At 49.4% G+C, this 24,179-nt stretch overlaps 1 long non-coding RNA gene across 1 annotated transcript; it reads right to left on the minus strand.

Annotated features, from left to right (window-relative positions):
- Positions 1-15,668: 15,668 nt before the first annotated feature.
- On the minus strand, positions 15,669-17,742 carry LOC140633763 (uncharacterized). The gene is made up of 2 exons (XR_012031358.1): positions 17,471-17,742; positions 15,669-17,004 (listed from the first exon to the last, which is right to left on the minus strand). It is a non-coding gene; the product is annotated as an uncharacterized lncRNA (long non-coding RNA).
- Between the last annotated feature and the right edge of the window lie 6,437 nt (positions 17,743-24,179).

Below are 24,179 nucleotides of genomic sequence, written 5' to 3' on the forward strand. Positions count from 1 at the left end.
GGATTTGTATTAAGCATCTACAGAGGGACAGGCACTGTGCTGGGCATGGGATAGTGGCAAGAAGACAGTCATGGCCCTGACCTTCTCGAAGGGAATGGACATTATTGCTGTTTTGCATGGATTTACTGCAGCCCTTTACCATCCCTGCCCATCCCCAACCACTAGATGCCAAAGGTTGACCCCTACTCATTATGATAACCAGGAGTATCCTCCTTGTTTTCAGATGTCTCAGCAGGGGACTGGATTGCCTCCAATTGAGAATTTCTAGACTTGAGTAATGGTAGTTGCTGAAGGTGACAGGACCGAGCACTCAACGGTGCATAAGGGACCCCAGTGAGGGTAGAAGGAGAGGGAAGTCCATCCTGACCCCTTTCCTCTCCCTGCATGGCACTTGCTGTCAACATATTTCCCTAAGGAAGACAAAGGATGATAGGATAAAAGAACACACATTTATTGAGCACCCAAGATGGCCAGGCAAAGTACAAAGAATATTCAAGTGTGTTATGTCACAGAGAGGCTGAGTGATATATGGCAAGAAGCATAAACTTGGAAGTCAGGGAGCCCAGGGTTTGAATCCTCGGTCTTCTATTTAACATCTGTGACAAGCTACTTAATCCCTGAGTCCCAGCTTCCTCAGTTGGAAAATGGTGATTAAAAAATAAATAGGGATGCCTGGGTGGCTCAGTGGTGAGTGTCTGCCCTCGGCTCAGGTCGTGACCCCAGGGTCCCGGGATCGAGTCCCACGTTGGGTTCCCCGCAGGGAGCCTGCTTCTCCCTCTGCCTGTGTCTCTGCCTGTCTCTGTCTCTGTGTCTCTTATGAATGAATAAATAAAATCTTTGTAAATAAGTAAATAGCCCACCTCACAGGGTTATTATGAGATTTCATAAAACAAGAAATACAAACCACTTGATAACAAAGAAAAGGCATTCAGTAAATACTAACTACCATTTACTGGTACTTGAGCTTCCTAAGAATGCTGGTAGGAAGATATTCTCATAGTCATAAAGAGGAAGGAAGAAGACCTAAAAGAAGATTAGAGCTGGGAGCTAGAAAAATAATAAGGCAAACAAGTAATTCTCATTTTAAGGTCCTTGCTTTTGCCTCCAGGCTCCTTCATCTGGACCTTCTGGAAGAAAATCCCAGCGGTTGCTTTGGCCCTAAAATAGACCTCCAGGAGCCCAGTGTGTTGGTCACTGAGCCAGACCACCGGCATGGGGGAAGGGGACATTCTGGGTCAAACATGATGGACGGGGACAAATTAGAGTTTGCTGAGGTGCACAGCCTGCTGCTGGGGAGACCTGGAGCCTCACCTCATTGAGGTGGCTGAAGGGACCTGCGGGATCTGAAGGAGGTGCATTGGAGGCCTGGGGTCTGACGTTTACATACTTCAGAGAGCCGACCCTTGGAAGCCTGGATTTGTTCTGTGCGGCCCCAGTGGACAGAAACAGGGCCAGTGCATGGGGGGTGACAGGGAAGCACTCATCTCCATTCAGTGCAACCATTAATTTACTGGCAGCTTCTGAAAGGCTCCACCTGGATTTTATCCACTTTAGTGTCCATAGCACCAGCCCAGATCCTCACCCACACGGGGTGGCCATGGAGTCCTAGCTGCTAGGATTGCTACTGGCTGCTCTTTACAAAAAGCAGCCAGTTCTGAAAAGCTGATAGTCTCTTCACTGGCCCATCAGCCTGAGACTTGAACACTATGTCAGGGCACCTGAGAGGCTCCATCAGTTAAGCACCCAACTCTTGGTTTCGGCTCTGCTCATGATCTCAGGGTTGTGAGAGGGAGCCCCGCTTTGGGCTCCACTCTGGGCATGGGACTTGTTTAATATTCTCTCTCTTTCTCTTTCTCCCTCTGCTTCTCCCCACCTCCTCTACAAAAAAAAAGAAAAAAGAAAAAGAAAAAAAAAGCTATGTGTCAGGAGGACAGCCCATCTTCCAAAGTCTAGCAACAGGTGCTTTATGCCTACCTTTAACACCACTTTGCAAACACCAACACAAAAACAAAACCCTCTTTCTGTTAGGCTCAGAGATTGTTTATGTAATAAAGCCAAGTAATTATCCATGGGATCATCTGGAAGTGAAATTTTAAGCTAGATAAACACTGAGCCCTGCTATGAGAGTTCATTCTAACTTCCTTTGACCCTCTTGTAATTGTGGTCCTCAGCATTTTGGTTTGTGGTAAGAAAGCATTGCTTCTCTCCTATCTGGGTCTCCTGGTCCTGTTTCCTCTTCCAGTTTTTAAAGAGGAATGTGGCCTGTACTTCAGTGCTCAGCCCAGTTCGTTTTGCACGGTGCCTTGCATACGTGTCTTGATGCCTCTGATGCATCAAGTCAAGAGACTCGTGAAGTCTGCAGAAGCAGCAGATGCAGGAGCACCCCCAGGCCACCCTAGCTTGAGCTCAGCGGCAGGTGCAGAAGCACCCCCAGGCCACCCTAGCCTGAGCTCAGCAGAGGGAAAGCTCCCCAGCAGAGCGTCAGCACCGGAGCCGTGCCCGCCGCCTGCCCACCTGTGACAAGGGAGATGCACACGAGGAGTCGCATATCCAGAATCACCGCTCCTTCGATTTCACGTTTTCAGTTACTCATTGTTCATCCCAAAAACGTCTATCGGGTCCCAAAACAGTGGCAAGTGTTGCCTGCCACAACCCGAACATTTGCTGAGTGTTTCCATGTGTCCAGAGTGCGTGAACAACATCACACGCGTTGACTCATGTGACTGTCCCGGCATCGCATCAGGTGGGCACTGCCCCCACCCTCCATCGGACCCGTGAGGAAACTAAGACACAAATGGGTTGAGCAAATTGCCCGTAGTCACACGGATTAAAAAGAAAGGAACCAGGAACTTTTTTTTAAAGATGATTGTTAAGTGAAGAAATTAAACAGTAGTGATGCCCACTTCCCGACACTCGACTTCCAGCCACTGTGTACACTGACCCTCCGGTAGCAGGTTAAGCGTGGGGAGGCTCACTGCCACCAAAGACCTCGATTATTCCAAGTACCTCCCTGCATTTTCTCAGTGAACCCCGGTTTGGCCTCCTGCAGCGTGTCTTTCGCAGGCTTCTCAGCCTGAGGGCTCCCACTGCAAATCACAAAAATAAACCCATTTTCTGAATCCCCAGTAAATTATAAAAAATATAAAATAACCCACAGCTCTTTGAATTCAGTGACCTCTCCAAATCAATTTATATTTTATTGATTACCCGAGCGTACTTGGACTCCAAGAGCCGAGGGACACACACAGCCACCCGCGGCGTCCTGCGGCCCGTGTGCAAGCATTAGGCGCTCGACGTGTAAGTGCAGGCCCTCCCTTGCCTCCTTCAGCTGGGCGCCCAGGCCTCCCGACATCCGCGGAGCTGTGTCACTTCAGCCAGTTGTCTCTCACCCCCGAGCCTCGGTTTTCTCATCTCTAAAGTGGGAATAATACGAGCATGTGCCCAGGGAGAGCCCAGGGAGAATTAACGTGAGGCCAGCAGGGGTAGGACAGCGGGAGAGGACAGCGGGACAGCTCGTGGTCCTGGGTGCCTGAAGGCCACCGCCACCATGAGAGCAGAGCCCCCGAGAAAGAGCTGTGCCGCTCCCGAAAGTCCCCCGTGCCTCCCGTGACCCACTTCTGGACCGTGGCCTGACAACTCGGGTCACCCCACGTGGGAAACCCCAAGCGCGGGAAAGCCGTCGCTCTGTGGCTGCCTCGGGGTCGGGCCACACTCCCTCTGTGGCTGGGACGGGCGACATTGCGGGGACTCCAGGTCCTAGGGGCTTAGAGACCTCTGTTGCGGAGCTGAGCTCGAGAGCACGCCGTGGGGATGGAGCTGTTTGTTCCCGTTGGCCTCCAAGCTGCGACTCCATCCGTGGACCGGCTGCCAGGGCCAGGGGGCTGCGCGGTGGCCCTGCTGGTAATATGTGCCGGTGGTTCTTGGTTCGTTCCAGATGGAACTTAAGCACCTTTGTCAAGCAGACTGGAACTTGTTCTTCAGCCTAAGGGTCCCAGGCCGCCCCGCCCCCCAGCCCGACAGCACAATCCAGGATTTTGCACCCACGTGCATCATGTGCATCACGCAGTCAGGATACGACCGACGCCAAGGATGACATCTTAGACGTTTCCCTCAGTGACACTGGCCGAGGGGGCAGCAGAAATCACTCCACCGGCTCCATCGGGGTTGTTGGATTAAGGAAACAAGCCACTCTGTCCCCCACAGCCTCCCAGCTCATGGCATTAGCGGGGGCACAGCCTGGTACCCAGGAGAGAAGGTCCCGTGGGCAGTGGGTCCGGAGGAGTAATTGGGGGCTACGTCCGTGACCATGGCCTCGAGGCGGGCGGCGCACTCAGCAGGTGTGGGGGTGACCGTCCTAACGGCCCCGGAGGTGATGCTGGCCTACACCTGCCGGTGGGAGGGCCGGATGGCAGGACAGTGGAACAGCAGGACAGCAGGACGGCGGGGCCCTGGCTGCAGGCGGGATGGCGGGACAGTGGGACGGTGGGGCCCTGGCAGGACAGCCCACTGGCAGGTGGGATGGCAGGACAGCAGGACAGTGGGACAGCAGGACAACGGGACGGCGGGGCCCTGGCTGCAGGCGGGATAGCAGGACAGCAGGACGGTGGGATGGCGGAGCCCTGGCTGCAGACAGGATGGCAGGACAACAGGACAGTGGGACAGTAGGACAGCGGGACAGCAGGACAGCAGGACTGCGGGGCCCTGGCTGCAGGGCGTCTTGCTGCTGCGCCCCGCATGCTGCCCGCCCCATCACCCCCACATGACGGCTGGAGGTTCCCCGGTGCCGAGCAGGTGGGCACCTGGTACCCTGACAGGCCCCCGAGCCCGAGGGGCAAAGCCTTGGGTGGTGGCCTTGTGCGCGGTGCTTGGTGGCGCGCTGGCAGGGGACGAGCGACCTGAGCGTAGGCACGTGCGAGATGCCCGCCCCCGGGGGATGCCCGGAGTCTGGGACCTGCAGGGACGGGCGTCCCGGGACAGCGACTGCCACAGGAGGAGCGGCGGCCGGCGCCGGCCTGGAGCCTCGGGTCTTGGTGCGGGCCCCACGCTCCCTCCGCCGCAGCCGCCCCTCTTCCTACCCCAGCCATCCCACTCCCCGGCCCGAAGGCTAATTCTTTTTTTTTTTTTTAATTTAAATTCACTGATTGGTTTATTTAAATTCTATTTAATTAATATACGGTGTATCACTGGCTTCCGAGGTAGAGGCCACGGCTCATCAGCTGCAGGGAACACCCGGGGCTCAGTCGGTCCGTGCCCGTCCCCTACCCCCTCTCCCCCACCCCCGTCCCCGCATCTCTCCCCTCCAGCGGCCCTCGGCTGGTTCCCTCGAGGTCGGGGTCCCTATGGTCCAGCCCCCCTCTCTGCTTTCCTCTCGTTTTGTTTTTCCTTCCCTTCCCCATGTTCATCTGTTTTGTTCGCAAAGGCAAATAAATTCTCTTAGCAGGTTTATTATACCCCTTTAGAGATAGTCCCTGTGTGCCCCAAACATACTTCTGTTCTGTTCCTTTTCTTTCTTTTTCAAAGATTTTATTTATTCATGAGAAACACGGGGACAGAGGCAGAGACCCAGGCAGGGGGAGAAGCGGGCTCCCCACAGGAGCCCAATGCGGGACTCGATCCCGGGACCCCGGGGTCCCGACCTGAGCCGAAGGCAGACGCTCAACCGCGGAGCCACCAGGTGCCCCTGTTTTGTTCTGCTCTTTACACGAAAACGGTCGCTCATGGACACTGGCACAATCTTAGTTTTCTTAGCTATGCAGGTTGGAGGTTGCTCCACTGTTACGATGTACACAACTTCCTCACTTTTTTTTCCTTTCAAAATTTTAATAGCTTTATTGAGATACAATTTACATAATATAAAACTCATATACTTTTTAAGTGTCAATGTGATGAGTCTCAGAAAATTTATATAGTTGTACAATCATCACCAAAACCCGCTTTGGAATGATCCCGACTCCCCGGAAGTCCCAGGATGCTCACCCGCAGTCCTCTCCAGCTCCGGCTTCTGGCCCCAGACAACCCCCCGGTGACTTAGTATCTCGGGAATTTATCTGGTTCTCAAAGAAGTGAAATAATTCGGTAGGTGTTACATCCCTGGCCCCTTAAATGACACGGGCTCTAGCCCCTTTGGCCTGGCGGGCTGCTCTTGAGATTCATGTGACACCGCCGCACAGAACGGCAGCTCCTTTCCATCGCTGGGTCCCCCGCTGGGCAGATGCACCACCTTCTCCCTCCTCGCCACTTGATTGACCTTTGAGTGATTTCCACTTTGGGGCACTTACGAGGAACGATGCTGCGAACGTCTGCGTTCAAGTCTTTTATAGGGACATCTGATTTCATTATTAGGGGGTAGCTACCCGGAGGTAGAAGTGCTATATATTTAACTATTTAAGAAACTGCCAAGCGGTTCTCCACAGCAGCAGTGCTCCAGAACATTCCCCACGGCAGTGCACGAGAGCTCTGGTTTCTGCGCGTCCCCAGAAACACTTGGTGTGTTCAGACTTTTTTGGTTTGGGAGACTTTGCTGGATGTGCAGGTCTATCTCATCATGGTTTTAATTTGCATCCTCATTATTGATATTGCATACCTTTTCATGTGCTTATTTGCCATTGGTATATCTTCTGTGGTTAAGTATCTATTTAGAACCTTTGACCAGCTTTTATTTTTATTTTTTATTATTTTTTTTCTTTTACAAGCTTTTAATTGGGTTGTTTGTCCTATCCTGGAGTTGTTAAGAGTACTTCATGTATTCTGGGAACAGGTGCTTTCTCAGCTCTGTTTTGCAAAGACTTTCTCCTAATTTATGGCTTCTCTTTCTCTTTTCTTTCTTTTTTTCTTTAAGATTTTATTTATTTATTCATGAGAGACACACAGAGAGAGAGACAGAGACACAGGCAGAGGGAGAAGCAGGCTCCATGCAGGGAGCCCGATGCAGGACTCGATCCCAGGACCCCAGGGTCACGCCCTGAGCTGAAGGCAGGTGCTAGACTGCTGAGCCACCCAGGGATCCCCTCTTTTTATTTTTCTAATGGTGTCCTATCTTTGAACAGTGAAAGTTTTTAATTTTGACAAAGTCCAGTTTATCAATTTTTTTCACATATGATTTGTGCATTTTGTGCCATAACTAAGAAATCATTGGCTAACAATGGTTACAAAGATTCTCACCTACATTTTCTTTTTAAAATTTTATAATTTTAGGGATCCCTGGGTGGCTCAGTGATTTGGCACCTGCCTTTGGCCCAGGACACGAACCTGGAGTCCCCGGGATCGAGTCCCACGTCGGGCTCCTGGCATGGAGCCTGCTTCTCCCTCTGCCTGTGTCTCTGCCCACCTCTCTCTCTGTCTATCATGAATAAATAAATAAAATCTTTAAAAAAATAAATAAAATAAAATTTTATAATTTTAACTCTTACATTTAAGTCTATGACCTACTCTAAGTTAATGTATGTATATGGTAAGAAGTAAGAGCCTAAGGTCATGTTTTCTTTTGCGTATAGATATTCAGTTGTTCTAGTGCCATTTGTTTCAAAGATTGTCTTTCCCTCATTGTATTATCTTTACACCTTTGTCATAGTCGAGCTTATACCTAGAATCTATTCTTGGACTTTATTCATTCTTTTTTAGGGCTGCATAATATTCGTATAGCTGTACTATGCTTAATCAATCCCTTACTGATGGACAGTTATTCTATTAATAAGCTCTTTTTCCTATTTCAAATATTGTTGTGGCAATCTTGCTTTGTAGGAATGTTTTTTTGCATCTTATGTGTATATTGTAAGATTAACTCCAAGAGAAGTCAATTTTACATTTTCGTAGACACTAACAAATTCCTCCCTGCAGTAAGTTTTGCTAATTCACTATTTACCAGGTGCATGACAATACTCTCCAGATGCCCAGAAACAGGTATGCTAACAAATGCTTCACCTTTTGTTTCATCCAGTAAAAAAAAAAAAAAAAAAAATAGTATTTCATAGTTTTAATTATTATGAAGTAGGATGAGTGTCTTTCTTTATAAATTTTAAAGCCAACTATATGTCATTTTATGTGAAATAACACTTCATGTCATTTGCCCATTTCTTGTCATATTAGGTTCCTTGTGATATACATTACGTATATTTCCCCTAGTTTTGTGTTTGTCTTTTGACCTTCTTAATTGAGTTTTGGCCCTGTAAAAGCCTTTTCTTGTAAGTGATAAAATGTATGATAAATGTTAAGGCTCCTGGGTAAAATCAGAAAGATTTTTCCCTACTCTGAGATTCAAAAAAAATGAATCCCTCATTTTTTCTTATTTTTTAACATTCTTATGTTTAATATTTTAAACTTGTATTTATCTAGAATTTATTTTAATGTAAGAAATAAAGTAGGGATGTAAGTTTTTCTTCTTCAAATGGCTACCTAATGACCCTAACATCATTAATTATATAATCCAACATTCCGCTCTGATATGCAATGCTGCTTTTTGTCATATACTAAATTTCCATACGCATTCAGGTTTACTTATCTGCCATCTATTCATGTGTTAATCAGCACACTGAACCCTCTGTTCTCTGACTCCTTCTGTCCCGTATTTTCAAAATGACAGTGAATGAAACCCTTTATGAATTGCTTGTAACAACACTTAAGTCCTTTCTCACCTTCTATCCTGCTGTCACTAGCTAACAAAATTCAAAATGCTAACAAATTCTTTTTAACATCCCCAAGGAAAATAGAATTAGGATAGTGAGTCTGGAATTACGGGCGAGTAATAATCGGGCACTATATTTTTGAGTCAGCTAAGTAACTTGGTGCTAATCCATGCTTTCCTTTTTTTTTAAAAAAAGATTTATTTACTTATTTATGATAGGCATAGAGAGACACACAGAGAGAGAGAGAGAGCGAGAGGCAGAGACACAGGCAAAGGGAGAAGCAAGCCCCATGCAGGGAGCCCGACACGGGACTCCGTCCCAGGACTCCAGGATCGTGCCCTGGGCCAAAGGCAGGCACTAAACCGCTGAGCCATCCAGGGATTCCCTAATCCTTGCTTTCCTTCTAGAACAGCCAATGATTTGGGGTAGGCTGTGTCTGTGTGTGCGTGTGTGCATGTTTATACACATCTGTGCAACGCTCAGGTGCCATCAATAGCAGAAATAGCACTTTAGTAAGGAAACCAGATCCCCTTTCCCCCAAATCCATAGTGGTTGAAAGACAAATGAGTCTGGCACTTCATGTCCTAATCATTCTGGGTGGGATGTGCTCATGGTTTAAGGTCCTTCCCAGCTTAGTGTGTTAAATATGTGATGCCAACATTCCTCACTTAGGAGGGTCGGAAGGAGCACAAAGGAGCCAGTGGAAGCCATTGGAAAGAGTGGGATGTCCGAGCACTTAGAGGTTGTGAAGACGCACTAAATAGGATTGCCTTCTTCAAAATGGTGTAGTATTGGGCTGTGTACCTTCTCTTCCTAAAACTGAGCTCTCCACTCCTTCTCCAACATACCTATTCAGACCTGGGGCCCAGGCTGCAGCCAGGGGATAAGAACTCTATCCCTGGGGACCTAGACAGAGCCAGAGGTGGGCCCCTGTGCTCAGGTGGGACTGAGTGGCAGGAGCGCCGTGGAGATGCTTCCTGAGTGCCAAGGAAGATGAGGCTCCTTACCCACCTCTCTAAAAAAACCTGGTAGGAGAAGGGATCCTGCATATATCTGTGAGTAACTGTGGAGCTTCTGAACGTTCCCCACCCTAAAAGCTCAAGGTCTAGTGTTTCAGGACCCGCATCTTGATGGATTAAGTACAGTTCCCCTTAGCACCTTAAAAGTGTTCAACGTGTATATAAATATTTTTAGGAGAATGCTACAAGATCTCTCTTTGTCTTTCTTTTTTTGACTGGAAGAGACCTGTGTATGGGGTGTGGGGTGGGTGGGGAACCAGGGGAGGGAGGACCCGCTATGCTGGTGGGGAAGAAAGCTGCCTGAACTGGAAAAACAGCGAGAAACAAAGTGGTGGCATGTCGCAGTGGGTGTTCCATAAAGCAGAGTTGAAAACGTGAAGTTCTTCGTCTCCCTGCACTTCCTGTGGAAGAAGGCCAGAGGGCCGTGATTAAGGGGGAGAAGCCACCATCTCCATCCAGGCAGAGGCCTGGATGAAGCAAACCAGAGGCGATTCCGGTCCTCTCCCTCGCTCTCTTCCGGCCCTGCTTCCTTTCCCCACCCCGCCAACAATACCCCCTCTTGATTTCTGTTCTAGGACAGAACGGTGAGTCCCGATGAAAAGGAAACTTTAAGGATTCTTTCCACGGAGTTTTCTAACTGGGAGGAGTGAGGCGTGTGTGCTGGCATCTGCTCCTTGGCAGTGATGCTGGAGACCCCGGAGGGCCCCCCACCCCGCCCTGAGGCCGACTCAAGGCAGGTAGCAAGGTCCTTTGACCCCCATTCTCCAGCATTCAAAGGAAGCAGCTGATAGAGTACCTCTTCTTCCTGGAAGGACTCTGAGGTTACTCTCTCTGGTGTGGTTGCCTTAAAATTTTTTCAAGCTGCTGAAAAGCTGAGTGCCTTCTGGGGCTGATGTCACCCTCAATACTTGTCACTCCCCCTGCTGGGACTTCCTTTCCCTGAAGCTAGCAGTTTGTGAAATAGGCAGATGCTAGGCCCCCTCCCCAGCTTCACTAGAAGGGCTAGGGATCTGCCCCCAGATGATTCTGATGTCTGGTGCTCAGAACACACTTGAAAGACAATACCCCAGACCTTTCCTCTCTGAGATTATCAGGTCCCTTGGTGTCCAGTCCACCTGCTTGGTGAGATCACAGAAATCATGCGAAAGAAAGAAAGAAAGAAAGAAAGAAAGAAAGAAAGAAAGAAAGAAAGAAAGAAAGAAAGAAAGAAAGAAAGAAAGAAAGAGAAAGAAAGAAATCATGCTTCATGTGGCTCAGAGCCGAATAAACTCCAGACTTGTCCGATAACCACCGCAATCACTCTCCAAGAGGGAGTTACGGGGTCTTGGAGAAGGTCAAGGTCAGCAAATGGCTTTGTAAGTCTTTTGAACAGGGATCCACATTCTGAATTCACTCTGTATACAGTAGGTCAAAACCCTAAGGTAGTGCTGCCCAAACTTGAATGTGTACCTTAATCACATGGAGATCACGTTGAGATACTGAGTCTGACTCAGGAGGTCTGGGGCCGGGGTGGGGGTGGGGGGGGTGGCAGGGGGAGCTGGGAGTTCGCTTCCCTCACAAACTCCCAGGTGATGCTGTGCTGCTGACTCTTGGACTACATGCAAGGAGCCTTGAGGGATATTTAAGTCTTGAAAAATATTATTAGCTGCAGATAACATTTTCTCCTTCATGAGAAACCCGGCACAAGCTACGTCAATTTAGTGACCTTACGTGAATCACGTACTTTGTCTAGTTAATCTGTTAAACGAGGTGGCTGTCTATCTTCATTTCTGAAATGAGAGCAAGAAAGCGCTTACTTCCGCGAAGGGGAAGCTGGAGTGGAATGATGTACGGTTCTGAGCAGGCCCCAAACTTGGAAGCGGCTCCCCCATGAATGTTGCCAAGGGGGGGGGTGCCCATTGTCCCTTTCAGTGCCCGTGGCCATCACAGAACGAGGTACAGGTGAGGCCACAGCAGAGCACAGAGAAATAGGAGGCTGGGTCAGAATTGCCTTTTGTGCTCTGGTGTGTGGCTTTATCAATGAACAGAAAGAGCTTTTTCATTTTCTTCTACAAATAACAGAAGCCTGAGACCCGTGGGCCCCTTGTTGTTATTATATTTATATTTATATTATATTTACCACCTTCAGTTGGCCGAGTAAGTGCAGACCTGCCTCAAAGCATGTTTGTTCATTTGATTGTCTCCACTGCCTACTTACATAAAGGAAAGGGTATTGTGCACACGAGGAGATCACATTTCCCTCCCTGAATTCACCCTGCTGTGTTTGTGTGAACTCAGCCCCAGTGGCATCCCTTGACGTGAATTTACAAGCCTGCCTATAAAAAACAGAGAGCACTGAGCACTGCCCTCAAGTCTGACTTTCGGCTCCCAGCTCCTTTAGGCAAGGAAAAGCAAATGACCTCTCCCCTTCTCTCCCTCCCCTGCTGTCCCTCTCTGTCCCTCCCAGCTGCTCTCCTTCTCTCTCCCTCTCTACCCCACCCCCACCCCTGCCTCTCCAAAAAGAATTTGCTAACCCATCATCTGCCCAGAGAACAAACGGAAAATAAAATGCAACCAACAGCCTTCTTTGTGGATCTGATAAATGTTCATCTCCCACGAGCGAGTAGAGGGGGTCCTTGCCAAGATGACACATTAATATACATAAATGCAGCAGCCCCAGGCGCATGCTGGGGGAATAAGCCATAATCACAGGCAACCCAGGCAGCGAATAACTATGTCAGGCTGGCGGTTTGCCATTGTCTAGACCCTAAAAAAGTTTGACTTTTTTACTTACTAATGACTGCATTTAGCTTCATATAAAGATGGCAATCTCACTGTATCGCCCCATTACGTATTATCTATTCAGCAAGTATTTATTGTGCGTCTACTATGTGGCATGTGCTATTCTAGACCCTGAGCACATGACAGTGAACAAATGAGGGCCCTGTCCTCATGGTGCCTATTTTCTAGTGAACTCATCTGTTAACGCATATCTCCTGATGAAGACGTGTTCTTATCCTTTTATCTAAATGCCTTGGTTTTTATCTAAAAGTATTTGGTATTTGAATAGTCAAAAAAGAGCAGCCATTGTTAGGCTAGCTGTTTCCAAGAGCACACATCAAAATACTTGTTGTCTCTCTGTTCCTCTCGGATGGAGACCTGCATCCATTGCTGCTCTACTTAATTCAGTATAAACATACGAGAAGAAAATTCACTGATTTAGGTAGAAACAAACTCAGGGAAATCAGAACAACTTTTTCTTTAAGTTGCAGATTTTTCTTATAATTAAAGCAGATGGAACATGGCTCATGAGCGCTGGTTTTTCAAACACCATTGTCAGTCTTTTGCCTTTCCATGTCACCATTAATTTAGGGACAAGGATCTAAATGTCTTTAGACATTTAGAGCCTATTTTAATAGGCTCAGCAAGCATACACTGTAGAAGTATAAAAACAAAAACCTTATGAGATTAGCAATAATTTTTAAAACTCGAATAGAAAAAGTTGGCATCTGTTTTTCTTTTTTTTAAGATTTTATTTATTTACCTGAGAGAGAAAGAGGGCATGAACGAGGGGAAGGGCAGAGGGAGAAGCAGACTCCCCGCTGAGCAGAGAGCCCAATGGAGGGCTCGATTGCAGGACCCTGAGATCATGACCCAAGCTGAAGGCAGACGCTTAACCGAACGAGCCACCCAGGTGCCCTAGTACCTGTTTTTCTTGACTAAATAAACAATGCATGCTCACTATAAGATGAAAAAAATATAGAAATGCATAAAATCAAAAAGTGCTATGCATGCAGCATTACGGTATTGATGTGCCTAAGTAATTGCTCTTTTTATGATTTATGTATGGTTATAGAACACGGACGAGTATCATCAGATTGCTTGACTGGCTAGCGTATTTCTTACTTTAGAATACTAAGAGCTTCTAGAATAATGATTGATAAATTCAAAACTGATTTCTACAGAGAATATCCAACGCTGAATAAAAATTCCACTTAAAAGCATGGTCTTTACATTTTTATTTAATGTCAGTGCCATCCTGAGGGAAACAGAACAGGACGCTTACCCCTTGTTTTAGAGGATCATAGGATGTCAGTATCTGGATCTCATAGGTCATCCGGGGCAGAGGGGAGGGGAGGGTACACAAGCTCCCAGGTGAGTTTTGATGCGCACCGAACACACAGAGACCACCCTGAGAATTACCAATTTGGTCTGACTCTCTATCCTTTTGTAGACCAGAAATCTGGAATCCAAGCGAGTGAAAAAACCTTTCAGGTCACGTGTGTAGCAGATGGAAGAGGTCAGACGAGAAGAGAGCACGGAGTCCTAGCCTGCTCTTTGTCCTACTGCACTAAAGCCATGTTAGAAGACACCTTTCACACATTAGTGTAGAACAACCCAACTTCAACGTGGTCTCCAAAGATTAGGTTGTTCTAACAAGCCTTTATTGTGTTAGAAACTCTGATTCCAACAAAAGAACCTGAGTCTCACGTTATTAGTGACAGACTTCTGGTCGTTGTTGCGGTTGTACGTTTTCTTCGGGAAAGTAGAGAGGGAAGTTTAACCAAGATCTAGGCTGAAGTATCATTATTACTTGACGGATTAATCAGCACGTACGTTGTAAAGTTTAGGGTGAGAGAAAAACAGCAGTTGGAGGAGCCACACCCCCACCCACCCACCTCCAGCCACACACACACCACGGTGACAATGACGTTCTTATTATCCTTGTGAAGCTAAGTGGCTCTTTACGAAAATGTTCAGGGAGAGAGATCACGGTGTACACCGCCCTCGGTAGGGAGACAGCGTGTCATTTCAAGCCCTTTCTGTGTGGCTGAGTCATGGAATTGCCACGATGGTCTCCAGAGAACGTGTCTCCGGCCCTCCACGGCCAGGGGAAAGGTCACCAACGACACAGAGCGCAACAGTTTGGGGAAGTAGGTGAGAGGGAGAGAGAAACATCTACAGTGGAATTGCAGCCTCTTCGAACACGGACCGAGGCTGAAAACTTTTACTCCAAGGCAACCTTTCCCCTGCGCTGAGCTCGTGGGACACAGCTGGCATTTTAATGAGGCTGAACCTGATGTTTCTGCCATGAGCGGAGATGAACGTCAAAACATCCAACTCTGCCTTCCTTGATTTTACAAGAATTTGGGGTTCAGGATACCTTCGCTCAACGTGTGCCCGATTCTCAAGCCCCGAGGAACGGTTTTGCTCTGATAGACCCTTGGCACGGTATCGACCGAATATAATGACACGCATTGCGGAAGGTGTACTCTCTTCTGGACGTTGAAAACTAGACAGTGCCCTTAAGTGACGTATGACTTAAAAAAAATTACAGCCGACACTGATTGACTCCTGCCCCTTGCCATGCATTGTCCGCATTGCCCGTAAGTGCCCCGGTTGGTGGCATTACATAACATAATCCTACTGAAGCCTCCCCGGTCTGTGACGTGGGTGCAGGTTTATGCTTGAGGAAGATGCAGCTTAGGGGGGTGAACAAGCTGTCCCAAGCCTCGTAGTCAGCAAGTGACAAAGCTGGAATCAAACCCAAATTCGTAGGACAACAAAGTCTACACATTCGATGCTCTGCTTACTCTCATTCGATTCGCATCCCAGCACAAAGACCTACAGGACACGTCCTAATATAATTTAACATTTACTCGACAAATTTGTGGATTAGACGCACAGTCTGGGCACGCATTAATGAAAACCTCTGCATCAAATTTTGAATCATTCCAAGCTGGAGTTCCCCTGATGATATCACAAAAGAGCCTCGGATGACCCCGAAGAAGAGTCACACAGTGGAAGTTTCCACAAATGCCAACTCCTTGGAGTTGAGTGGAGACAGATTGGTAGCAACTAGACTAAATGAGTCAATGGCTTTTTTCTTTAGGTGGCTGAAGTGTTTCGCCTCGGCATCAAACAAATACTCTCATTGCAAATGCTTAACAACTCAAGGGGAAATAATATATATTTTTTCTTTTAAAGAAGAGAACATATCCTAGGCTCCTTAATCTCAGACCACAGTGAACACGCGTGCTAGAAGTGTGGCTGGTTGCTGCACCATTGTCACCATACCCGCCTTTTGTCCTGCTCGTCTTTAGACCGTGTGACCCTGTTGTCATTTTTTTGTCATACTGTATTGCATCTGACGATTTTGTTCAATAACCAAAACCACAGAGCATTCTATGCTGTTGCTTTAATCGAGCACAAAATCAAATATGTTGTCAAGAAAAAAATGAAACCGAAAGAAGCAAGTCAAGATCGCAACCCAGAGTTTTCTACTGTTGTCACAGTTGCTGATAAAAGATGCAAAATGCCTAAGTTGGTCAGTCCTGGCTACCTTTTGACCTGAAGATCCGTGAAACGAGGTGGCTAGGATAAGAGATGGGAGGGCTGGAGAGCACTTCCAAGCCTTACTAGAATAATTTCATATCCTCAAGGAGGCAAATGCTTAATCACATCTCTCTTACAATGCTCATTTTATAGTGCTCATTAGGAAAGCCTCTTGAAAAAAGAAGACGAAAGAAGAAGTCTGACTAAAGAAACAAAACTGACATTACAGCCTGCCTGTAGCATATTTTCTCAGTCTTATTAAGATGATGGCTCAGTTTTGAGTAAAGACTAATTACTTGATTGTGGTTAATAGGCAGTCTGGCCAAATTAATTTATAAATGAGAGACCGGTTGCTTGTTTTTTTGTTGTTTTTTGTTTTTTGTTTTTTTATCATACTACTCACTTCCCAGGTTCCTTGTCTCCCTAAATTTCATAGAAATGAATACTTTAAAAACTGCATGATCCGTGTCTTTCGCCCATTCAACACCTCCCTGAATTAAGTGCTTGCTATTAGTAAATATACACACTCTTTCCAAGTGGCCTCGCTGGCCTAGCTTTGACAACATACCCTTGCTCCCTGGTGGCTTGCCACGATGGGTTCTTGGTAACATCATCCTTTCTGACAAATTCAACTGAAGCAAGTCTGACTTTTAAAAACTAGCTGTGTGTGTAAGCTTGACCAGTCTGCCGTGTTCTATTTGGTGCTTGGAAAACCAGGTGCCGGGTGCGCACTCTTCAATTGCGTCGGTAGCTTAATTTCTCGCTCCTACTGTCAGAAGAGATCTGTTTTAATCCTATTCCAGTCACGTGTTCTTTCCCCAAACTAACGCTCTAAGCCCCCAAATCTTTGCCTTCTGTTTGTAGGGCAGATGACATCTTCCACTGACAGTGGGTACTACATCCACACTCCATCCACGTGTGGCCCCTGAACACAGAAGCACCCCCATGCAGTACGATTTGCACTGACGTTCTTTTCCTTCTCCTCCAGCCTCAGTGATGCAGAATAACAGTTATAAATCAACATTCTTTTTTCTGGGGGTGGAGGTGGCCTTGAATGGAAAGAAAAGAACAAGAGAAGGCCACCCTCAATCTAGACAACACGTAACAAAAACCCTAGAGCAAACCACAGTTCTTAGCAGACACCCTCCTAAGTTTCCCAGGACCCAGTACTGAGGAAGCCTGAGTCCTCCAGCGAGACGCATCGCACACTTCAGTGGCTCCTGGTCCACCCAGCTGCATTATCTGCACCAAAAAATCACATTTAACGACCTGTCCTCCTTAGCCCCCAGTGCAATTTTATTTCCAGTTCTCTCAGCCTCAGCTCTGCAAAGCAACAGTATTCTCTTAAAAAAAATAAATAAATAAAGTATAAGCTTAAATTCTGGGCCATCCATCAGTCCTCCCCTTTGATTAAGGATCACACCCGGCCAGGTGTTTTCTGCTGGAGGCGCCCACGGCGGTATCCATCCCAGGGACATTGAAATGGAAGGACAAACGATTGCATGGGTGACTTACCAGCTCCTGAGTTTGAATGGCTGCAGCCCCAGTGCTTTACCTGATCCCTGGCTCTCTGTCTCTCTCCCTCTCTCTCTCTCCCTCTTTCTCTCGTGTACAGATTGCAGGGAACTTAAAGAACTCGCGGGGACAATGTTTCAAATGACTTAAGAAGGAGAACAGGAACAATACTTCGTTCTCTTTTTCTCAGATGAGTACCTTCGGGAAGAAGGAAGGAAGGGAGGGGAGAGGGAGGAAGTCAACAACCCTTTGCTTTCCTGAAAAAAAATAAGGAAACAGAAGATAGACATCTCATTTTCTCTTAAACAAAATGTTGGAAGGGGCAAAAAAAAAAAAAAAAAAAAAAAAAAGAAATCTTTGAAAAAAAGGAATTCCTCAAATATGCTCTCCCCCCGCCCCCCAAAGAGGTTTACAGAGATGAAAAGCCCTACTGGCCCGGCCTGTCCAAACAAATGGTGAAATGGTGTTCCAGAAAGGCCGGCTCTCCTGAGCCTGCAGCCTCTGGTATCTGGTTTGCAGAACTGACTTGGCCAAAGGGGAACAAAGCATGTCACGCTGCCTGCCAGCCAATGCCCCGTCGTCTGTCGCGCCAGGCGAGGTGGCCCTCGGGGGCTGCGCGCTGCGGACCCGGGTCCCAGGGCTCTGCGGGGACACAGCTCCGCACTGGCCACCCAGCCCCAGGCCCAGGGCCGCGCCGGCCTCCCGCCTCTGCCGATGTTTCCAGAAAGGGGAGGAAAACCCGAACAGCCCCTGGCCACTCTGCCATCGGGCCGGTCACCTCGGGCCGGACTTAGTCTTTCCTGGAGAAAGCGGACCAGCGATTTCTCCCTCGTTCTCAAAATGCTGGGAAGCGGTCGGGGTGGGCCAGGCCCGCCAGCTCCTGGGGGGGAGGGGGGACGGGGGGCTCCACCCACGGCAGGTGCGGTCTCTGAGGGCGCCTGGCCTGCAGCCCCCCCCAAGCCCGGGCCTCGTGGCATCCGTTCATCTGCCTAAGGCCGCGGTCACCGCAAACAGGAACCAGCAGTGGCGCGGACCCTCGCGGCGGCCCAAGGAAAACCAGCCTGAAGGTGCTTCCTTCTTTCACTCGTGGAGGACGGACGGGGAGCAGGGAGCACCTGCCACCTTGGGGAGCAGGGAGCACCTGCCACTTCGACCGACCGGCGGCAGCAGTGAAAGTAGTTCAGGGACAGTGACCTTGAGATTGGGTCTCCCCGACAGACTTCTGTTGGGCTCTCTGCTGAACAGCGTTACTGTTTTATCCCCCCCCCCCCCATTTATCTGTCCGTCCGTCCATCCGAGTGTGCATGCCTCCAGCAGTGAGGTGGGACGGACGGTTATCACAAGCGGGCAAGAGCCGGGGCAGCCTCTTCCTTGTGTCCCTGTGGCACCGCCTCTGGCACAACATTTGGGTTTCTGGGGGGTCATCCAGCCCCATGTGCAGATGAGGAAACTCGCACCCAGGGACAAGTCTGTCCCACCTGCCCGGGTCACACGCCTCCCTGGGGAAACCCAACCTGCTGCCCTCTGCCCCCTGATGGCCTTCCCCTCTCCCCGGATCTGTGGGCCTGGGGAGGAGCACCCCAGCGGGAGTCTAAGGAGCAGGAGAAGGGTGGGAGAGAGTGGAGCCCAGGAGGAATAGGAATGAGGGTATCCTGAGGAGCCGCAGTACCGGGGACCAGGGATGACCGTCGAGTGCTCCAGAGGGTCAGGACGCCTCCTGCGGGGATGTGCACCAGACGGTGGGGGTCGGGGTGAGTGGGGAGGAAGAGGGAGTGCGGAAGAGGGGGAGTGGGGTGGAGGAGGAGGGGCAGGGAGAGGCGGGCAAGTGGGGAAGAGGGGGTGAGAGCAAGGACGGGGGCATGGGGTGAGCTGGGAGGAGGGAGTGTGACTGGAGAGGAGGAGGGAGTGGGGAGGAGGAGGAGTGGCGAGGAGGGGTAGTGGGGAGGAGAGGGTGAGTGAGGAGGAGGGGGTGAGTGGGGAGGAGGGGGTGAGTGGGGAGGAGGGAGTGAGGGAGGAGGGGGCGTGGGGGAGCGGGTAGGAGGGGAAGTGGGGAGGAGGGGGGCACGGGGAGGAGAGAGAGTGGGGAGGAGGGGGTGAGCAGGGAGGAGGGTGAGAGGGAGGAGGGGGCACAGGGAGGAGGGGGAGCGGGGAGAAGGGGCAACAGGGTGGAGGGTGAGTGGGGAGGAGGGGATGAGCGGGGAGGAGGGTGAGTGGGGAGGAGGGGGAGCAGAGAGGAGGGGCGAAGGGCAGTGGCCAGAGCAGAGGGCCCTGGGCTGCAGGAGCAAGGGCATCCATCCCCAAGGGCCCTGGGCCCCCCCAGCGCGGCTCCCAGCTCCACGCCCCCCACGACCTCAGGGTCCCCAGGTCCCCGCCCACCGCCCCCACCGTGCTGCAGGCTGCAGGGCTCACCGGAGCGGGAGAGGATGCCAGGACTCTGTGACGGGGCCGGAGGAGGAGGCGGGAGACCCGGGAGGTGACCCGGCCAGGGCTCCCTCGGCTTCCCGTGGCCCCGGCCTGGCGCTGTCCGCTGACCCAGGACAGCCCTGCCCCAGCCGGCGGGTGAGGGCGCCCAGGGGGGCCTGGAGTATGACCCACGGTTGGTGCGGCCGTTCCCTCCCCGGGGTCACATGGGCCTCACACCTGCCCCTCGGTGTAGACGTGAGTGAACTGGCTTTGAACTTGAGGACCGATGTCGCGGGGCTGTGCTGTCCGTTTTGGGTTTCCTTGCCCCGAGGCTGGATGTATGAGCCCCCCGCCCCCCGGGAGCACAGGTGGGGGGTCCATCCACCTTGTTTCTCGAGAGTATTTTACCTTGTGACGATGCCCCTATCCACACACGGCCTTCTGACTGTGGGTGCGGGTCGCCTCTGGTCTGGGAGCGTGGTCAGCGGTGGCCAGAGTCCCTGTCCCTGCCAGGTGTCTTCTACAAAGTCTGCCTAGGAATCCCCTCTCCAGGACGGTTGTCCATTAGTGGTTGACAACCTTTTTGCTTGATTTGTGTTTTGTTTTGCTTTTGGTGTTTTTGGCATCTGCGTCCTCTCGCGTGGCATAGATTCTTTTTTTTTTTTTCTTTAATTCAAGTGAATTCAGTTGGTGGACGTGATGCTGTTGGAGAACCTGGCGGAGCGACTTCCTCCCGCAGCCGGGGTGCTGGGGTGCTGCTTGGAGCCAGGCTCCATGGACTCCCCGTCTCCCCTCCTCATCCTGCAGATAGCCACTCTGCTCCCCCCACTCCCGGCTTCTGGGGGACCCGCTATTTTGTCGTGTCTGTGCGCAGGAGGGGGGGCCGGGTCCTGGGCCTGGGCCTGCTTCCACACTTCCCCGCTCTCCATGCCCTCTTCTCTTCGTGTGGCCAAGCCCCAACCTCCTCCAAGACTCCACTCTCAAAACATGAGAACATTCGTTTCTTTCCTCCTTTTTAGGGTTTTTTTTTCCAGCATGCAAAAGTGATATGAAGAATTTAAGTTATTAAAGTCTTTTTATATGGATCTAGTTTCCTCACTTAACAAGGGGGAATAATAACATCATAACACAATACCCAGTTTTCATAGCTTTAGGAATACAGAAGAATAGTCCATGTCTTTCGCATCCTTCGCAGGCACCAGGCACCACCCTAAACATGTGACAGGTCGTAACTCGGTTGTCGCAGTGTCCCAGGCAGTAGGGACTCCTATTGTGGTTTCCCTCTTTTTTTTTTTTTTTTGTACAGTTAAGGAAACAGACATGGAGAAGTTCTCCTGCTCCCCCAACATCACATTAGTGAAGAGCTTCAGACCCAGGGCATGCTGGCCTAGAACCTCCCATTCTCTCTGCCACCAAGCTAACCCACCCTGCCCTCTAAACAGACACTTCCTGTCACATGGTCAAAGCCTAGCGAAGGCCCCTTCCAATTGGAGAGTACCATGCTTTATAACAGAAAAGGTAAAAACGTGTTGCGCAGAGGCTCCTTCTGTGATCACATCGTGAGCGTGTCCTTCCCTTCACAGGGAAGACCCTGGGCTAGATGCACTCCGTGGGCATCTTAATTGGACTCATCCAACAGGCTGAGCGGATTGTACCTGCGTGTAGGTAACGACAGCTGGGGCAGCGCCCCGCAAAGGACATCTAGGAGTTAGGCGAGCCTGCGGTCGGTGCTAGATCCGGACGAAAGGTCAGGGGAAGCCCCCCTTGGAAAATGACGCATAAAAGGCAGGCTGGGCCGGCAAGTGTCCGGCCAGGGTGGGGAGGTGGCGGCTTATGCGGGGAGCAGCCTGGTAGGCCTGAGTTCAGATTCTCACCTTGATGCTGAGATGGTTGGGAAACCATGGAGGATTGCGCAAAGGGGGATGATCTAACCAGATTTGCATTTCAGAAAGCCTTGTTTGGCCACTGTGCACAGAATGGATTTCAGAGGAGCAGGAGCAAAGTCTAGTCTACGCTTGATCACACCATAAAGAGCTTATTGGGAGATGCAGGTGGGCACGTTCATGCCGAGAGAGGCCCCGGGATGGTAACAGGCGAGAGCTGTGCTGATTTGTTGTGGGACAGGAGCGGGCTGGAAAATCAATATCGATGGTGCCTGGCACACAATCAGGCTTATAGAAGGCTCATGTCTCTGAACAGCAACACCTTCTATCACATCCCCACCCTCATGCTCAACCTGCAGGACCCCCAAAGCTGAGTCCCTACCTGCCTCGCTGCATCCCAGCCTCCTGGTGTGCCTGTCTTGCTGTCACCGTCCTGCCTCAGTTCCTTAACACTCACCCAGCACTTGGCCTCTAGCGCACACCCAGGGCTGTCACTGAAAAGGCATCAGACCTGGCCCCAGAGTGGAGAGTTGGACGGATGGGAGTCGGACTCAGGGTTCGAACTGGTGTTGGGGGAAAATGTGCTCTCGGTATTCCACGTTAGAGCCCAGGCTGAAGTTCTCTATGGAAAAATCTGTTATATGTGATAGATTGGCAGCATTGTGAGTTAGCTCCGGCGTGTAATGGGTCTTATGGACTGGCCTGTGGACTTAATCCCCACGGACCATGTGCTTTCTATGGGGAAGTGCTTTCTGGGCTCCAAAAATCTGATACAACGCAAATGGGCATTTTTAATTTAAGGAATGGCAGTAGTTGTGTTAAATAGCAAGTGGGCTCCTTGTTTTGCTGGAGGTGGGCAAGCATTCTCCTCCAGGACTCATTTCCACAATTCAGTAGAGCTCATCCTTTCAGTCTTCCTCCAGAAGGGTTACAAAGGCCTCCCCTTCACCCCCACCTACGTATTCTCTCCTAAAATTGTATATGGCTGTGACACACAAGGGACAAGAAATAACTTTCTTTATAATTATAAATTGAATATGATAAAGCTGGCTTAACAGTTCTATATCATTTTTCGTGGCTCTCGGGCTCTTCCTTAGTTTGTAACTCTTAACAGTTCTAGGAAAAACACTGAGACTTGATATATGTGGGCTGATTCGTGGTCCCCTCAGTGGCTGGTCGTGCTCATGGCTCAAGGTCCTCAGTGCCAAATTCTGCATGGGAACATCTGGCAAATATTCCAAGAGCACAGTGACTGATGCCCAGATCTCTGGTTATCCTTGTCGTCTCTACAGCCCTACAAAGGTAAAAACCCAAGGTTGCTGCTCCTCTAAGAAAACCTACAACCTTTCTCATTTCCTGATCTTCTGGGGTCTGAATCACACTGGTGGCCAGGCTCTTCCCTCCCTTGACCCCGTTGCCACACATTTCAGCCTCCTTGAACCTAGGCCAGTGATAAACCCAAATATTAAATGAACCGCAAACCAGTGCCCCCATGCGTTACACAAGAGGGTGTGGTGGGGAGCATGGCAAATTGAAGGGTCTGTATCTCATCTAAAGTGTTTTGTGACCATATGAGAACATAGGCCTAATGTGACCAGGTCATCTTATTTTTTTAAAACTTTAAGTCTGAATTTTAATGTGCCAATCTCTTGATTTTAAGATTTTAGAACTCAAAAGATTGTTTTTAAAAGATATCAAGGAATTATTAATTTGGGGGAGAGGCAATAATAGTATGGCGGTTTTACCTTTTAAACTTATAGGGAAGTATTAGCAGGTGACATGTGATTGGTTTTAAGATTCTACCAAAAAAAAAAAAAAAATAGATTTTATGGGAGAAAGGAACCTAAATTTGATGCATTCAAAATATGTCTACAAGGTCTTTGGTATTCCTTGCTTTAAGAGAAGATGGGGCCCAATTTTCTATCCTTTGAGGTGTAATCACTTAGACTTAGTAATTTGTTTCTAAAAATAGAATAAGGCAGATGTGCCAGGGAGGAACTTAAGAGACCGGTCACAAAGGCATTACGGTGTCCTCATTCGCTCTCTCTTAGATTGCTTGCTCTGGAGGAAGCGGTGCAGCTTCCATGTCATAAGGACACTTAGGTAACCTGTGGAAAGGGCCACATGAAGAGAAACCGAGGCCTTCTCTAGCAGCCCTGTGAGTGTACCGTTGTCACAGTGCATCACCCAGCCCAGGCAAGGCTTCTGAGCCAAATTCTGGTGATAGTCTCTTGAGAGCTCCTGAGCCAAATTACCCAGCTAAGCTCTTCCTGAATGGCTGACCCAAAGAATCTATGAAGTAATAAATATCCGTCCTTCCAAGCCGCTAGGTTTGGGGGAAATTTGTTACACCCTGAAAAATAATCAATACATTAGCACCGGAGAGGCTGCTGGTTTACTTTTGGCCTTAACTTTTCAAACCC

The sequence above is a fragment of the Canis lupus genome, chromosome 5 (assembly GCF_048164855.1).
Source record: "Canis lupus baileyi chromosome 5, mCanLup2.hap1, whole genome shotgun sequence".
Taxonomy (NCBI): domain Eukaryota; kingdom Metazoa; phylum Chordata; class Mammalia; order Carnivora; family Canidae; genus Canis; species Canis lupus.